Genomic DNA, 12,652 nt, shown 5'->3' with positions numbered 1-12,652 from the left:
GCAAGGGTACTGGAGTGGGGTGCCATTGCCTTCTCCCTATGAAGCATAGTGGCAGGGGTTTGGTGTGTCTGTAAGGCCTAGATATCTACATAGTAGCTGGAGGCACCTGAATGAGCCCTAAGGGAGTAAAGAAAGACTTAAAGAAAGGAGGGAGCCTTACTCAGAAACTCAAGCTCCTTCAGCTCCCTCACACCAGCCTCTTGGCACCAGACCACTGTCTCCTTGGGGTTAGTTACATACTTCCAGCAAGCCAGCTAGGGCCCTTTTAAACACTGTGAGGAAGACACCAACGTTCAGTGGCTCCTCCTAACGCTCTGAGCTTCAATGTAGTTATCTATAAAATAAGGACCAGTGAGAGTAGAGTTGGTTGCAGTCACCCTGAAATTACTTTCCAGAGAAAATCTTCTACACCCTGCTCTCCAAGCACTTCATACTGCCTCCTTATGGTGGCAGTTTGTCTTCAGCACAATCAGCATTAATTTTGTCCTTCCATGTTTACTGTTGCTCTGCCCCTATGTGGAAGTAGAGTTTATTCCTCAAGTCCCCTTAAATCTGAGCTGGCTTAACAACTGCTTTGACCAACTGACTAAGGTGGAAGTGTCACTTATGACAAGTTTAGCCTTTAAGAGAATTGGCAGTATCTACTTTCTATGCTTGGAATGATCCCTCTGGTAACCTATCTGCCATACTGTGGGAAATCCAACCTAAAGGGAATGGCCATATGTAAATGCTTTACTCAACAGTCCCTGCTCAGCTCCCAGCTGAAATCCAGAATTATCTGCCGGCCGTGCTAGTGAGCCGTCTTGGCTATTCAGCCCAGTTGGGCCTTCAGGCGACTGTAGCCCCAGTTACCATTTGACTGGAAATGAAAAGACTTCATATAAAAATTGTGGTAAGCAGTTAAAGAAGTGCTGAGAAAGAAACGTCTAACACTAACTGCTTCCATTAGTAATAAGTCAGTTTAGCTCCGTTCAGTCACTCAGTCATGTCTGACTCTTTGTGACCCCATGGACTGCAGCATGCCAGGCCTCCCTGTCCATCACCAACTCCTGGAGTTTGCTCAAACTCATATCCATCAAGTCGCTGATGCCATCCAACCATCTCATCCTCTATCATCCCCTTCTCTTCCTGCCTTCAATCTTTCCCAGCATCAGGGTCTTTTCCAATGAGTCAGTTCTTCACATCAGGTGGCCAAAGTAATAAGGAAATATCTTAAATCAATAGTCTAAGTTCCTACCTCAAGAAACTAGAAATATAAAATGAATACAAAGCAAGAAGAAATTAAATAATAAGCACAAAAAGAGAAATCAATGAATTTAAAAATAAGAAAACAATGCAGAAAATCAATGAAACAAAAGGCTGTTTCTTTGAAAAGACCAATAAAATTGACAATGATTAACAAAACTAAAAAAGAAAAGGTGAAAATTACCAGTATCCAGAATAAAACAGAGAACAACTTAGATGAAATGGATCAACTCCCCAAAAAATGTAAACTATCAAACCAAGTTGAAATATGCAATTTGAATATACCTATAATTATCAAACTGAATCCATAATTTAAAACCTCCTCCCCAGCAAAAAAACAAAAAACAAAAACAAAAACAAAAAACTCTCCTACTAAACATTTAAAGAAGAATTAACATTGACTTTACACAATTTCTTCCAAAAAATAGGAATTCTTCCAACTCATTCTATGAAGCCAGTATTACCCTGATACCAAAAACCATGCAAAGACAATATCAAAAGAAAAAAGAAAAATATCTCTGATGAACCTTGATATAAAAATCCTGAACATTATATTAGCAAACTGAATCTGCTGCTGTTACTGCTGCTAAGTCGCTTCAGTCGTCTCCGACTCTGTGTGACCCCATAGATGGCAGCCCACCAGGCTCCCCTGTCCCTGGGATTCTCCAGGCAAGAACACTGGAGTGGATTGCCATTTCCTTAATAAAAGGTTTATACACCAATAGCAAGTGAGATTTATTCCAGGCATTTGAGGCTAGTTCAATATTTGAAAATCAAATAATATAACTCACCATGTCAATAGGCTAAAGAAGAAAAGGCATATGATTATATATGTTAATGCCTAAAAGGCACTTGACAAAATATTACACCCATTAATTATTTTAAAAGAAACTCTTAGAAAGATAGGAATATATAGAGAGCAATTAACCTATAGATCATTTGGGGCACATATGATGCATTTACTATGTTTACACTTCTAATTGTGGTCTTCTAATCCATGAAAAACCTAGACAGCATATTTAAAAGCAGAGACATAATTTCACCAACAAAGGTCCATCTAGTCAAAGCTATGGTTTTTCCAGTAGTCATGTATGGATGTGAGAGTTGGACTATAAAGAAAGCTGAGTGCCAAAGAATTAATGCTTTTGAACTGTGGAGTTGGAGAAGACTCTTGAGAGTCCCTTGGACAGCAAGCAGATCCAACCAGTCCATCCTAAGGGAAACCATTGGAAGGATTGATGCTGAAGTTGAAGCTCCAATACTTTGGCCACCTGATGAGAAGAACTGACTGATTGGAAAAAACCCTGATGCTGGGAAAGACTGAAGGCGGGAGGAGAAGGAGATGACAGAGGATGAGATGGTTGGATGGCATCACAAACTTGACGGACATGAGTTTGAGTAACCTCCAGGAGTTGGTGATGGACAGGGAAGCCTGATGTGCTGCAGTCCATCGAGTTGCAAAGAGTCGGACACGACTGAGAGACTGAACTGAACTGAATCCATGAACACAGTATAAATCTTTGTGATATGAGCATATGCTAAAGAGCATTTTCAAAAAACCTACAGCTAACTAAACTTAATAATGAAAGACTGAATGCTTCCCTCTAAGGTCAAGAACAGGACAAGGATATGTACACTCACACTCTTATCCAACATAATACTGGAAGTTGTAGCCACTGCCATTAAGGCAAGGAAAAGGAATAAGAGGCCTACAGATTAGGAAGGAAGAAATAAAACTGTCCTTATTTGCAGATGACATGATGGTCTAAGTAGAAATCCAAGGGAATCTATTTTTAAAACTCCTGGAACTGATAGGTAGTTCAGCAAAGTCGTGGGATACAAGATCAACACACAAAAATCAATTGTACTTTTATATAGTAACAATGAACATGCAGAAACTGAAATTAGAAACACAATACCACTGGCAGGCACTCCAAGGAAATGAAATATTTTTGTTGGCACTTAACTTGTACAGCATCTGTATGTTGAAAATAACAAAATGCTAATGAACCTAATTTTTAAAAGACTGTACTCATGGATTAAAGACTCACTACAGTAAAAATGTCAGTTCTACCCAAAATGACTTATAGGTTTAAAGCAATTCTTATAAAAATCCACAGAAGGTTTTATATAGACTTAAACTTATTATAAAATTTTATGGAAAGGTGTAAGCTCTAGAATAGCTAAAACAATCTTGACAAAGAAAAACAAAGTGGGAGGAATCACTCTACTCAACATTACTGCTACAGCAATTAAGACTGTGTGGCATTGGCAGAGGGATAGACACATAGATCAAGGGAACAGAATAGAAAACTTATAAATAGATCCACCCAAATATGTCCAACTGATTTTTGACAAAATTTCCAAAATGTTTCCATGGAGAAAGGATAAACTTTTCAATGAATGATGCTGGAGTCACTGGGCATTCATAGGCCCAAACAAACAAACAACCTTCAATAAACCTCACACCTTACCAAAAAAAAGCAAAGATTGTAACTATATCAACCACCAGGCTCTTGGTATTGGAAACTTCAAGAAAAACAAAATATACTCGAGCACTGAATGGAACAATTTGCATACCTAGAGAAGTAGGAGCAAGACCAACTCTAGTAGTGGGTATTAGTCTCTCCCAGCAACCACAGCAGGGAAATTGGCCTACACACACCCCTCATGCCCCTTCAGTTCAGTTCAGTTCAAGCCCATGGACTGCAGCTGCCCTGTCCATCATCAACTCCCGGAGCTTGATCGCACTCATGTCCATCGTGTTGGTGATGCCATCCAACCACCTCATCCTCTGTCATCCCCTTCTTCTCCTGCCATCAGTCTTTCCCAGCATCTGGGTCTTTTCCAATCAGTCAGTTCTTCGCATCAGGTGGCCAAAGTATTGGAATTTCAGTTCAGCATCAGTCCTTCCAATGAATATTCAGGGCTGATTTCCTTTAGGATTGATTGTTTTGACCTCCTTGCAGTCCAAGGAACTCTCAAGAGTCTTCTCCAACACCACAGTTCAAAAGCATCAATTCTTTGGTGCTCAGCTTTCTTTATGGTCCAGCTCTCACAGAGATACATGATTATTGGAAAAACCGTAGTTTGACTAGATGGATTTTTGTTGGCAAAGTGATATCTCTGCTTTTTAATATGCTGTCTAGGTTTGTCATAGCATTTCTTCCAAGGAGCAAGCGTCTTTTACTTTCATGGCTGCAGTCACCATCTGCAATGATTTTGGAACCCAAGAAAATAAAATCTGTCATTGTTTACATTGTTTCCCTAACTTTGCTATGAAGAGTTGCCAAAAGTATTCACTTTTGTCTCAGGTTCAAAGGACTTGTTAACAAAATAAGCTACTCATTATATACAAATAAATAATACAGATATTTTAAAGGATTATCTAGCTTACTTTCAATATACTAACATTAAAAGAAAAAGAAAGAAATAGAAAGAGCAGAGAGTACATCACCAAATTGGGTTTTGACCAATATCCAGACTTAATTAGGAAGTCCCATGTCATAGCACATCTGGAGTCTCAATTGGGCAAAGGTCCTAGGCAGTGCGCCTGCTAGATGGGTGAGACTTCAATAACTGCAATTCTGGTTCCATTTAAAAACCCAGGATGGACACAAACTGATATCATCATCAATCTGTGACCAAATTGCAAGCCTGGTTTCATGTTAATGCTGATTTTGTCTTATAAAACTTGGAGTGTTGCTAAGCCTGAGGCTTGGTTGGCCAGGCCACCTTCAGGGGCACAACAATCTCAAGATTCCTCCCCCACCATATCTATGGTGCTTCAAGTCTTGCACTCACAACTGGCAGTCACTCCCAGTCACTCCCAGTCAAGGCAGTGTCCAGGCAGGTTAGAAGCAAGGTCAGAGGCCTGCTCTGCTTTGTCTCTGAAGCCTAAACAAGACTATTTATTTAATTTCCCTAACAGATGCTCTGATCTTTGTTTTTTGAATGTTGAGTTTTAAGCCAGCTTTTTCACTCTCCTCTTTCACTTTTATCAAGAGGCTCTTTAGTTTCTCTTCACTTTCTGCCATAAGGGTAGTGTCATCTGCATATATGAAGTTATTGAAATTTCTTCTGGTAATCTTGATTCTAGTTTGTGTTTCATCCAGCCTGGCATTTCTCATGATGTACTCTGCATATCAGTTAAATAAGCAGGGTGACAATATACAGCCTTGACGTACTCCTTTTCCTATTTGGAACCAGCCCATTGTTCCATGTCCGGTTCTAACTGCTACTTCTTGACCTGAATACAGATTTCTCAGCAGGCAGATAAAGTGATCTTGTATTCCCATCTCTTGAAGAATTTTCCAGTTTGTTGTGATCCACAGAGTCAATAAAGCAGAAATAGATGTTTTTCTGGAACTCTCTTGCTTTTTTGATGATCCAGCAGATGTTGGCAATTTGATCACTGGTTCCTCTGCCTTTTCTAAATCCAGCTTGAACATCTGAAAGTTTTGGTTCATGTACTGTTGAAGCCTGGGTTGGAGAACTTTGAGCACTACTTTGCTAGTGTGTGAGATGAGTGCAATTGTGCGGTAGTTTGAGCATTCTTTGGCACTGCCTTTCTTTGGAATTGAAATGAAAACTGACCTTTTCCAGTCCTGTGGCCACTGCTGAGTTTTCCAAAATGGCTGGCATATTGAGTGCAGCACTTACACAGCATCATCTTTTAGGATTTGAAATAGCTCAAGTGAAATTCCATCACCTCCACTAGCTTTGTTCATAGTGATGCTTCCTAAGGCTTACTTGACTTCACATTCCAGGATGTCTGGCTCTAGGTGAGTGATCACAACATCGTGGTTATCTGGGTGGTGAAGATCTTTTTTGTGTAGCTCTTCTGTGTATTTTTGCCACCTTTTCTTAATATCTTCTGCTTCTGTTAGGTCCATATCATTTCTGTCCTTTATTGGTATTTATTCTGTCCTTTATTGGTTCCCTTGGTATCTCTAATTTTCTTGAATAGTCTCTGGTTTTTCCCATTCTATTGTTTTCCTCTATTTCTTTGCACTGACCACTGAGGAAGGCTTTCTTATCTCTCCTTGCTATTCTTTGGAACTCTACATTCAGATGGGTATATCTTTCCTTTTCTGCTTTGCCTTTAGTTTCTCTTTTTTCTCAGCTATTTGTAAGGCTTTCTCAGACAGCCATTTTGCCTTTTTGCATTTCTTTTTCTTGGGGATGGTCTTGATCACTGCCTCCTGTACAATATCACAAACCTCCATCCATAGTTCTTCAGGCACTCTGTCTATCAGATCTAATCCCTTGAATCTATTTGTCACTTCCATTGTATAATTGTAAGGGATTTCATTTAGGTCATACTTGAATGGTTTTAATGGAAAACTAGTGGTTTTCCCTACTTTCTTCAAATTAAGTCTGAATTTTGCAATGAGGAGTTCACGATCTGAGCCACAGTCAGTTCCCAGTCTTGTTTTTTCTGACTCTATGGAGTTTCTCCATCTTCAGCTGCAAAGAATATCATCAGTCTAATATTGGTGTTGTCTATCTGGTAATGCTTAAGATGGCAGAATAGAAGGACATGCGCTCGTCTTCTCTTGCGAGAACTCCAAAACTGCAACTCACTGCTGAACAACCATCCACAGGAGAACATTGAATCCCACCTCCAATGGCAAAGGATAAGCCCCAATGAGATGGTAAGAGGGGTGAAATGGGGTTTAGAATCAAACCCCACACCAACCAGAGATGCTCAGATGGCTCAAACAAAATCTGCACACCAGGACCCAGAGACCCCACAGAGACTGAGCCAGATCTACCTTTGTGTGTGAGTCTCCTGTGGAGACATGGGTCAGCAGTGGCGTGCCGTGGGGTCAGGGGCTCTGGCTGCAGCAGACCTGGGACATGCGGCATGTGGCATAAATCTTCTTGAAAGAGGTTGCCTTTAGCCCCACGATAGAGTCACCGAGCAGATGACCCACAAACTGCAAAACAATTATACCAAAGAAATCCTCACACTGTTAAGAAAGTTCTAGCACCCACAACAGATGTCCCAACCTGAGGATCCGGCAAAGGGACTGAGAACCCCCAGGGAATTTGACTTTGGAGGCCAGTGGGATTTGACAACAGAACTTCCACAGAATTGGGGAAATAGACTCTTGGAGGGCACAAACAAAACCTTATGTGCATCAGGACCCAGGAGAAAAGAGCAGTGTCCCCACAAAAACTGAGACAGAGTTGCCTGTGAGTGTCCAGGAGTCTCAGGCAGAGATATGAGTCAATATGCCCCCTCAAAAGACAGTTACAGCAATGGGGCATAGACTTAAGAAGAAAAAAAGAGTCACACTGAGTCTGAAACATGGAAAGGTTTTCCCACACAAGGCTATAAGAATGGCACAGGCTGTGAGAGTTTCTTATCTTTTGATTAGAAAGTGTTCCAGGTTCAAGGCTCTGAGTGGGCAAGCCTGGGGAGGGAGACATCATGCAGTGACTGTTTTCCCAACAATGGACTTAAATGTAAAACATAAAACTATAAAACTTTCTATAAAAAGTAAGATAGAATCTTCAGGGTCCAGGGCTAAGCTAAGATTTATTACACTTGACACCAAAAATGTGATCTATTAAAGGAAAAACTGATAGACTAGACTTCATCAAAATAGATAACTTTTGCTCTGCACAAGACTCTGTTTAGAGGATGAATCAACAAGCTGCAAGTTGGGAGAAAATATTTGCAAACTATATATCCATCAAAGGACAAATATTGTGAGTCTATAACTCTCAAAATTCAACAGTTAAAAAAATCTAATTAGAAAACAGGCAAAATACATGAACAGATGTTTCACAGAGGTGGATTCATAGGTGGTAAATAAGTACATGAAGAGACAGTCAATGTCATTAGCTGTCAGGGAAATGCAAAATAAACTACAGTGAAATAACACTACACACCTATCAGAATGACTAAAATTAAAAACAGTGACAACACCAAATCCTGGCAAGGATACAGGGAAATTGGGTGACATACACTACTGATGGGGATGTAAAATGGTATACTCTGGAAAACTGTTTAGTAGTTCCTCAACATGTTAAATACAGAGTTCCCAAATGACCCTGTGTTATATAAATGTGTCAAAGATGGCCTTGGTATATTGATCCTATGTTGTTTATTTCTTCAAAGCAGGCCAGCACTCATTCAATCAAAAGCTCATCGGCACCAAGCTCTAATTTTTATACAACCAGATTTTTAGCCATTTAGAGTCTGCCAGCCTTGCATAGCTCAGAAAACTATACCCAACATCTACTAGCCACAGATTAGATAAAAGCCCCCAAGCCACCTAAAAGTGTTCTTAAGAGTCCTCTGACCCAGAGAATCCCCACCATACTGCTGAGGAACATCATCTAGACGTGAAAGCTCTAGCTCTAATCTTCATCTCCCCTTGCCATCCACCACTTCACAAAACAAAAGGGGTAAGTTTGGACCCAGAAACAGATGCTCACAGAGGCAAGGTGATGTCAATATGGCCAGGTGATGATGCAGGTATATGGGACTGATGCAGCTACAAGCCAAAGATTAATGGCCACCACCAGGAGCCAGGAGGAGACAATGAAAAGTTCTACCAAGTCAGACTCTCATAAGGATCATGGCCCCGCCAATACCTTGATTTTGAACATCTTGCCTCCAGAACTGTGAGACAATAAATTCTTTTCATTTTAAGCTGCACAGTTTGTGATGCTTTGCTGAAGATCTAGCAAATTAATACTCCATGGAATATTACTCAGCAATAAAAGGAATGAACTATTGATAAACACAACTTAGAGAATTTTGTTAAGTAAAAACAACAACAACAACAACGACAAAAAATCCAACCCCAAAAGTCTACATTCTGTGTAATTCTCTTTGTATATCATTTTTGAAAGAACATTTTAGAAATTAAGGGCTAGTTAATGGTTGTCAGGGTTCAAGGAGGGGAGTAGCAAGGAAGGGACCTGGGTATGGCTGTAAAAGTGCAACACAAAGAATCTTTGTGGATATGTTCTATATCTTGACTATGGTGGTGGGTACATGAACCTGAATAAGTAACAACAGTGTATAGGACTTGATACACACACACAAATACAAAAAAACTAGGATAAACAGAATAAAATCCGTGAATTTCATGCCAATATCCTGGTTGTGATGTTACACTGTATAGATTTGCAAAATGTTACCATTTGGGGAATTGAACAAAGTCTCAGTGGGGCTGTCTGAATTACTTCTTATAACTGCATCTGAACCTATGATTATTTCAATAAAAATTTTCAATTAAAAGAAAACATCACCTTGTTGTTAAGGAAAGGAAAAAATTAAAGGAAAGTGAAGTCGCTCAGTCGTGTCCAACTCTTTGCGACCCCATGGACTGTAGCCTACCAGATTCCTCCATCCAAGGCATTTTCCGGGCAAGAATACTGGAGTAGGTTGCCATTTCCTTCTCCAGGAGATCTTCCCTACCCAGGGATTGAACCTGGGTCTCCTGCATTGTAGGCAGATGCTTTACCATCTGAGCCACCAGGGAAGTTAAGAACAGACTTTAAATGGGAAGAGTGACAAAAGGGAGAACTGTTAGGAAACTTTTGCAGAAATCCAGGAGAGAAATCGATATTGGCTTCAACTTGGAGTATAGCAGTAGGAAGAAGTTTAATTGGATTCCGAATAGATAGTGTTTTGAAAGTAGAACTAAGAGAATTTACCAACAGATGCATGTAGGATGTGAGAGGAAGGGGCATGTCAAGAATGACTTGAAGGTTTTAAGATGGAGAAGGCTGTAGATGCAGAGGGTTTGGGAGTAGAGTTGGGGGAATGGATTAAGATAGTAAAGCTAGGGGATGACATCAGTTCAGTTCAATCACTCAGTTGTGTCCAACTCTTTGCAACCCCATGGACTGCAGCATGCCAGGCTTCCCTGGCCATTACCACCTCCCAGAGGTTACTCAAACTCATGTCCATTAAGTTGGTGATGCCATCCAACCATCTCATCCTCTGCCATCCCCTTTTCCTCCTGCCTTCAATCTTTCCCAGCATCAGGGTCTTTTTCCAATGAGTCAGTTCTTCATATCAGATGGCCAAAGTATCAGAGTTTCAGCTTCAGCATCAGTCCCTCCAATGAATATTCAGGACTGATTTTCTTTAGGATGGATTGGTTTGATCTCCTTGCTGTCCAAGGGACTCTCAAGAGTCTTCTCCAACACCACAGTTTAAAAGCATCAGTTCTTCAGTGCTCAGCTTTCTTTATTGTCCAACTCTCACATCCATACATGACTACTAGAAAAACCATAACTTTGACTAGACGGACCTTTGTTGGCAAAGTAATATCTCTGCTTTTTAATATGCTGTCTAACTTTGTCATAGCTTTTAGGGGATGACATATCATCAAGCAAATAATTGTAGATAGAGAAAATGAAAAACTAAAAACTGAGACCTCCAAGAAGTTTCTAAAAGAAGGGACTCAAAAATGTATCTCAAAAAGTTTAGATTATCCAACCATGAAAGTAAGGAATACCAAGTGTGTGGATTCCCAGACTAGTTGCAATAAGGAGTCTGCAGCCCACAAGCTGGAGATTATTGAGTTTGGGCCTTATGACTTGAGTTTATGTGTCTCACAAGAAACCTAGGAGTAAAGTACCCTCCCCCTGCGTACCCACTCCTCTAGAAAAAACCCTCAAAAGACACAAAACAAAAAACAGCAGGTCCACAGTGGCTGATTTCAAATTCTGCAAAGAAATCCCTGAGTGGGCAGAGACTCACTGTGTAAATATTGTGAAGAACTATTACACTTCATTCTGCCACCTGATCTTATCTTTCCACTGGGGGCTGGGGTGTTTCCCTCAGATTTAGCCTGTCTTATGGTTGTTACAGATTCCAGAAGACATGCAATCCTGGTTGCCACCCTCCCCATCACGCTTCTCACCCCATCTGTTGGTGTTCTTCATTTTCTGTACTGGTATTAGAATTTCCCTCTGGGACCCCAATTAGGGCGTGCTTACCAAGCAAAACTAATATGCCCTCTGTAGGAAGTGTATGCAGCAGAGTTCCACATGTTCTTTTGAGGGGACTTGAAGTAATAACAGTGTTCCCATAACGCCTGTCACTCCTGGATAGAACCAGAGGGGGAGTAGAAATAAGGGAGGAAGGGAAAGAGAATGGGAACACTTTGGGACACAGCTGCCATCTACTGCTGCTCTGCCATGCCTAGAAAAGCAAAGAAAACTGAAGGCAAATGCTCAGTTTGCTTGGCCCCCAGTGAGGCTGCAATATCTCTAAGCCAATTAGTTACACAGAGGGTGGTAAGGTTGCTCAGTCTGGAGAAGCGAAGCATGGAAAGAATTAGGGAGGAGACAGGAGATATTTTCAGTTTTAAGAAACATGGCTATCACTACTGGTGACACGGGAATAATGGAGAAATCTGGTTTTCTGCACTGTAGCTTCAAAGGTCAGATCTAGTAATGTCAGCAGGGTACGGGAGGCAGAGGAAATGGGCTTAGTCAGGGACAAAACTTTCCATAAGCAGAGGATACTTGCCTATCAATCTGCCTCTCCATCCCTGTGATTGGTGCCTTCTAGGGAATTCCATGTTTGCAGACATGAGGGAGAAGGTGCAGAGGACCAGAATCATGTGGGCCACTGGTCAAAAGCCTAGATTCTCAAGTCCCACTCCAGGCCTCCTGAAAAAGATTCTCTGTAGGAGGGCTCTGTGCTATCTGTATTTTAATAAGCTCCCCTACATGATGCTGATTTGAAGCGTATCCACATTGTAGGCTTTGAAAATCCCTAAGTCAGTGGTCCTTTAAGACTCTTTCAAAAATAAATAAATAAATAAAATAGCAAGACAGGCATGACCAAAAAAAAAAAAAAAAAGACTTTCCAACTCCAAGAAGCCAGGACTCTAGTCTCTAGCCCCAGTGCCAGTCAATATAGCCTAGAGAGAAGTGGGTCAAGGAAGAAGTTGCTTTGCAGAGTTAAGAAAAAGGAGACACATACCTCCAAAGAAAAGACTTTCAAGAGGCTCTAGCTCTCCTGGTAAGGGAAGGTACAATTGCAGGAGCACTGTATCAGGAGTCACACAGCACTCCTGCCTTTGGTGACTACACTTTAAACATTAATAACAGCTCACATAGTTACAAGTATTGAGTCTACTATGTGCCAAACACTTTGCTAAGGACTTTACACTCCTTTTTTTCCTTATAATAACTGAGAGAGACAGTGTGCTGTGCTTAGTTGCTCAGTCATGTCCAACTCTTTGCAACCCCATGGACTGTAGCCTGCCAGGCTCCTCTGTCAATAGAATTCTCCAGGCAAGAATACTGGAGTGGGTTGCCATGCCCTCCTCCAGGGGATTTTGCCAACCCAGGGATCGAACCAAGTCTTTGTGGATGTCTTGAGTTTTATTACCCTTCAAGTCCTCCCTGCTCAATTGTA

At 40.9% G+C, this 12,652-nt stretch overlaps 1 non-coding gene across 1 annotated transcript; it reads right to left on the bottom strand.

Moving 5' to 3' along the window:
* Positions 1-9,680: 9,680 nt before the first annotated feature.
* On the bottom strand, positions 9,681-9,752 carry TRNAC-ACA. The gene has a single exon. It is a non-coding gene; the product is annotated as a tRNA-Cys (tRNA).
* Positions 9,753-12,652: the final 2,900 nt, after the last annotated feature.

This window comes from Capra hircus (assembly GCF_001704415.2).
Source record: "Capra hircus breed San Clemente chromosome X unlocalized genomic scaffold, ASM170441v1, whole genome shotgun sequence".
In the NCBI taxonomy this organism is placed as follows: Eukaryota; Metazoa; Chordata; class Mammalia; order Artiodactyla; family Bovidae; genus Capra; species Capra hircus.
This window is presented reverse-complemented; position numbering and strand designations above follow the sequence as displayed.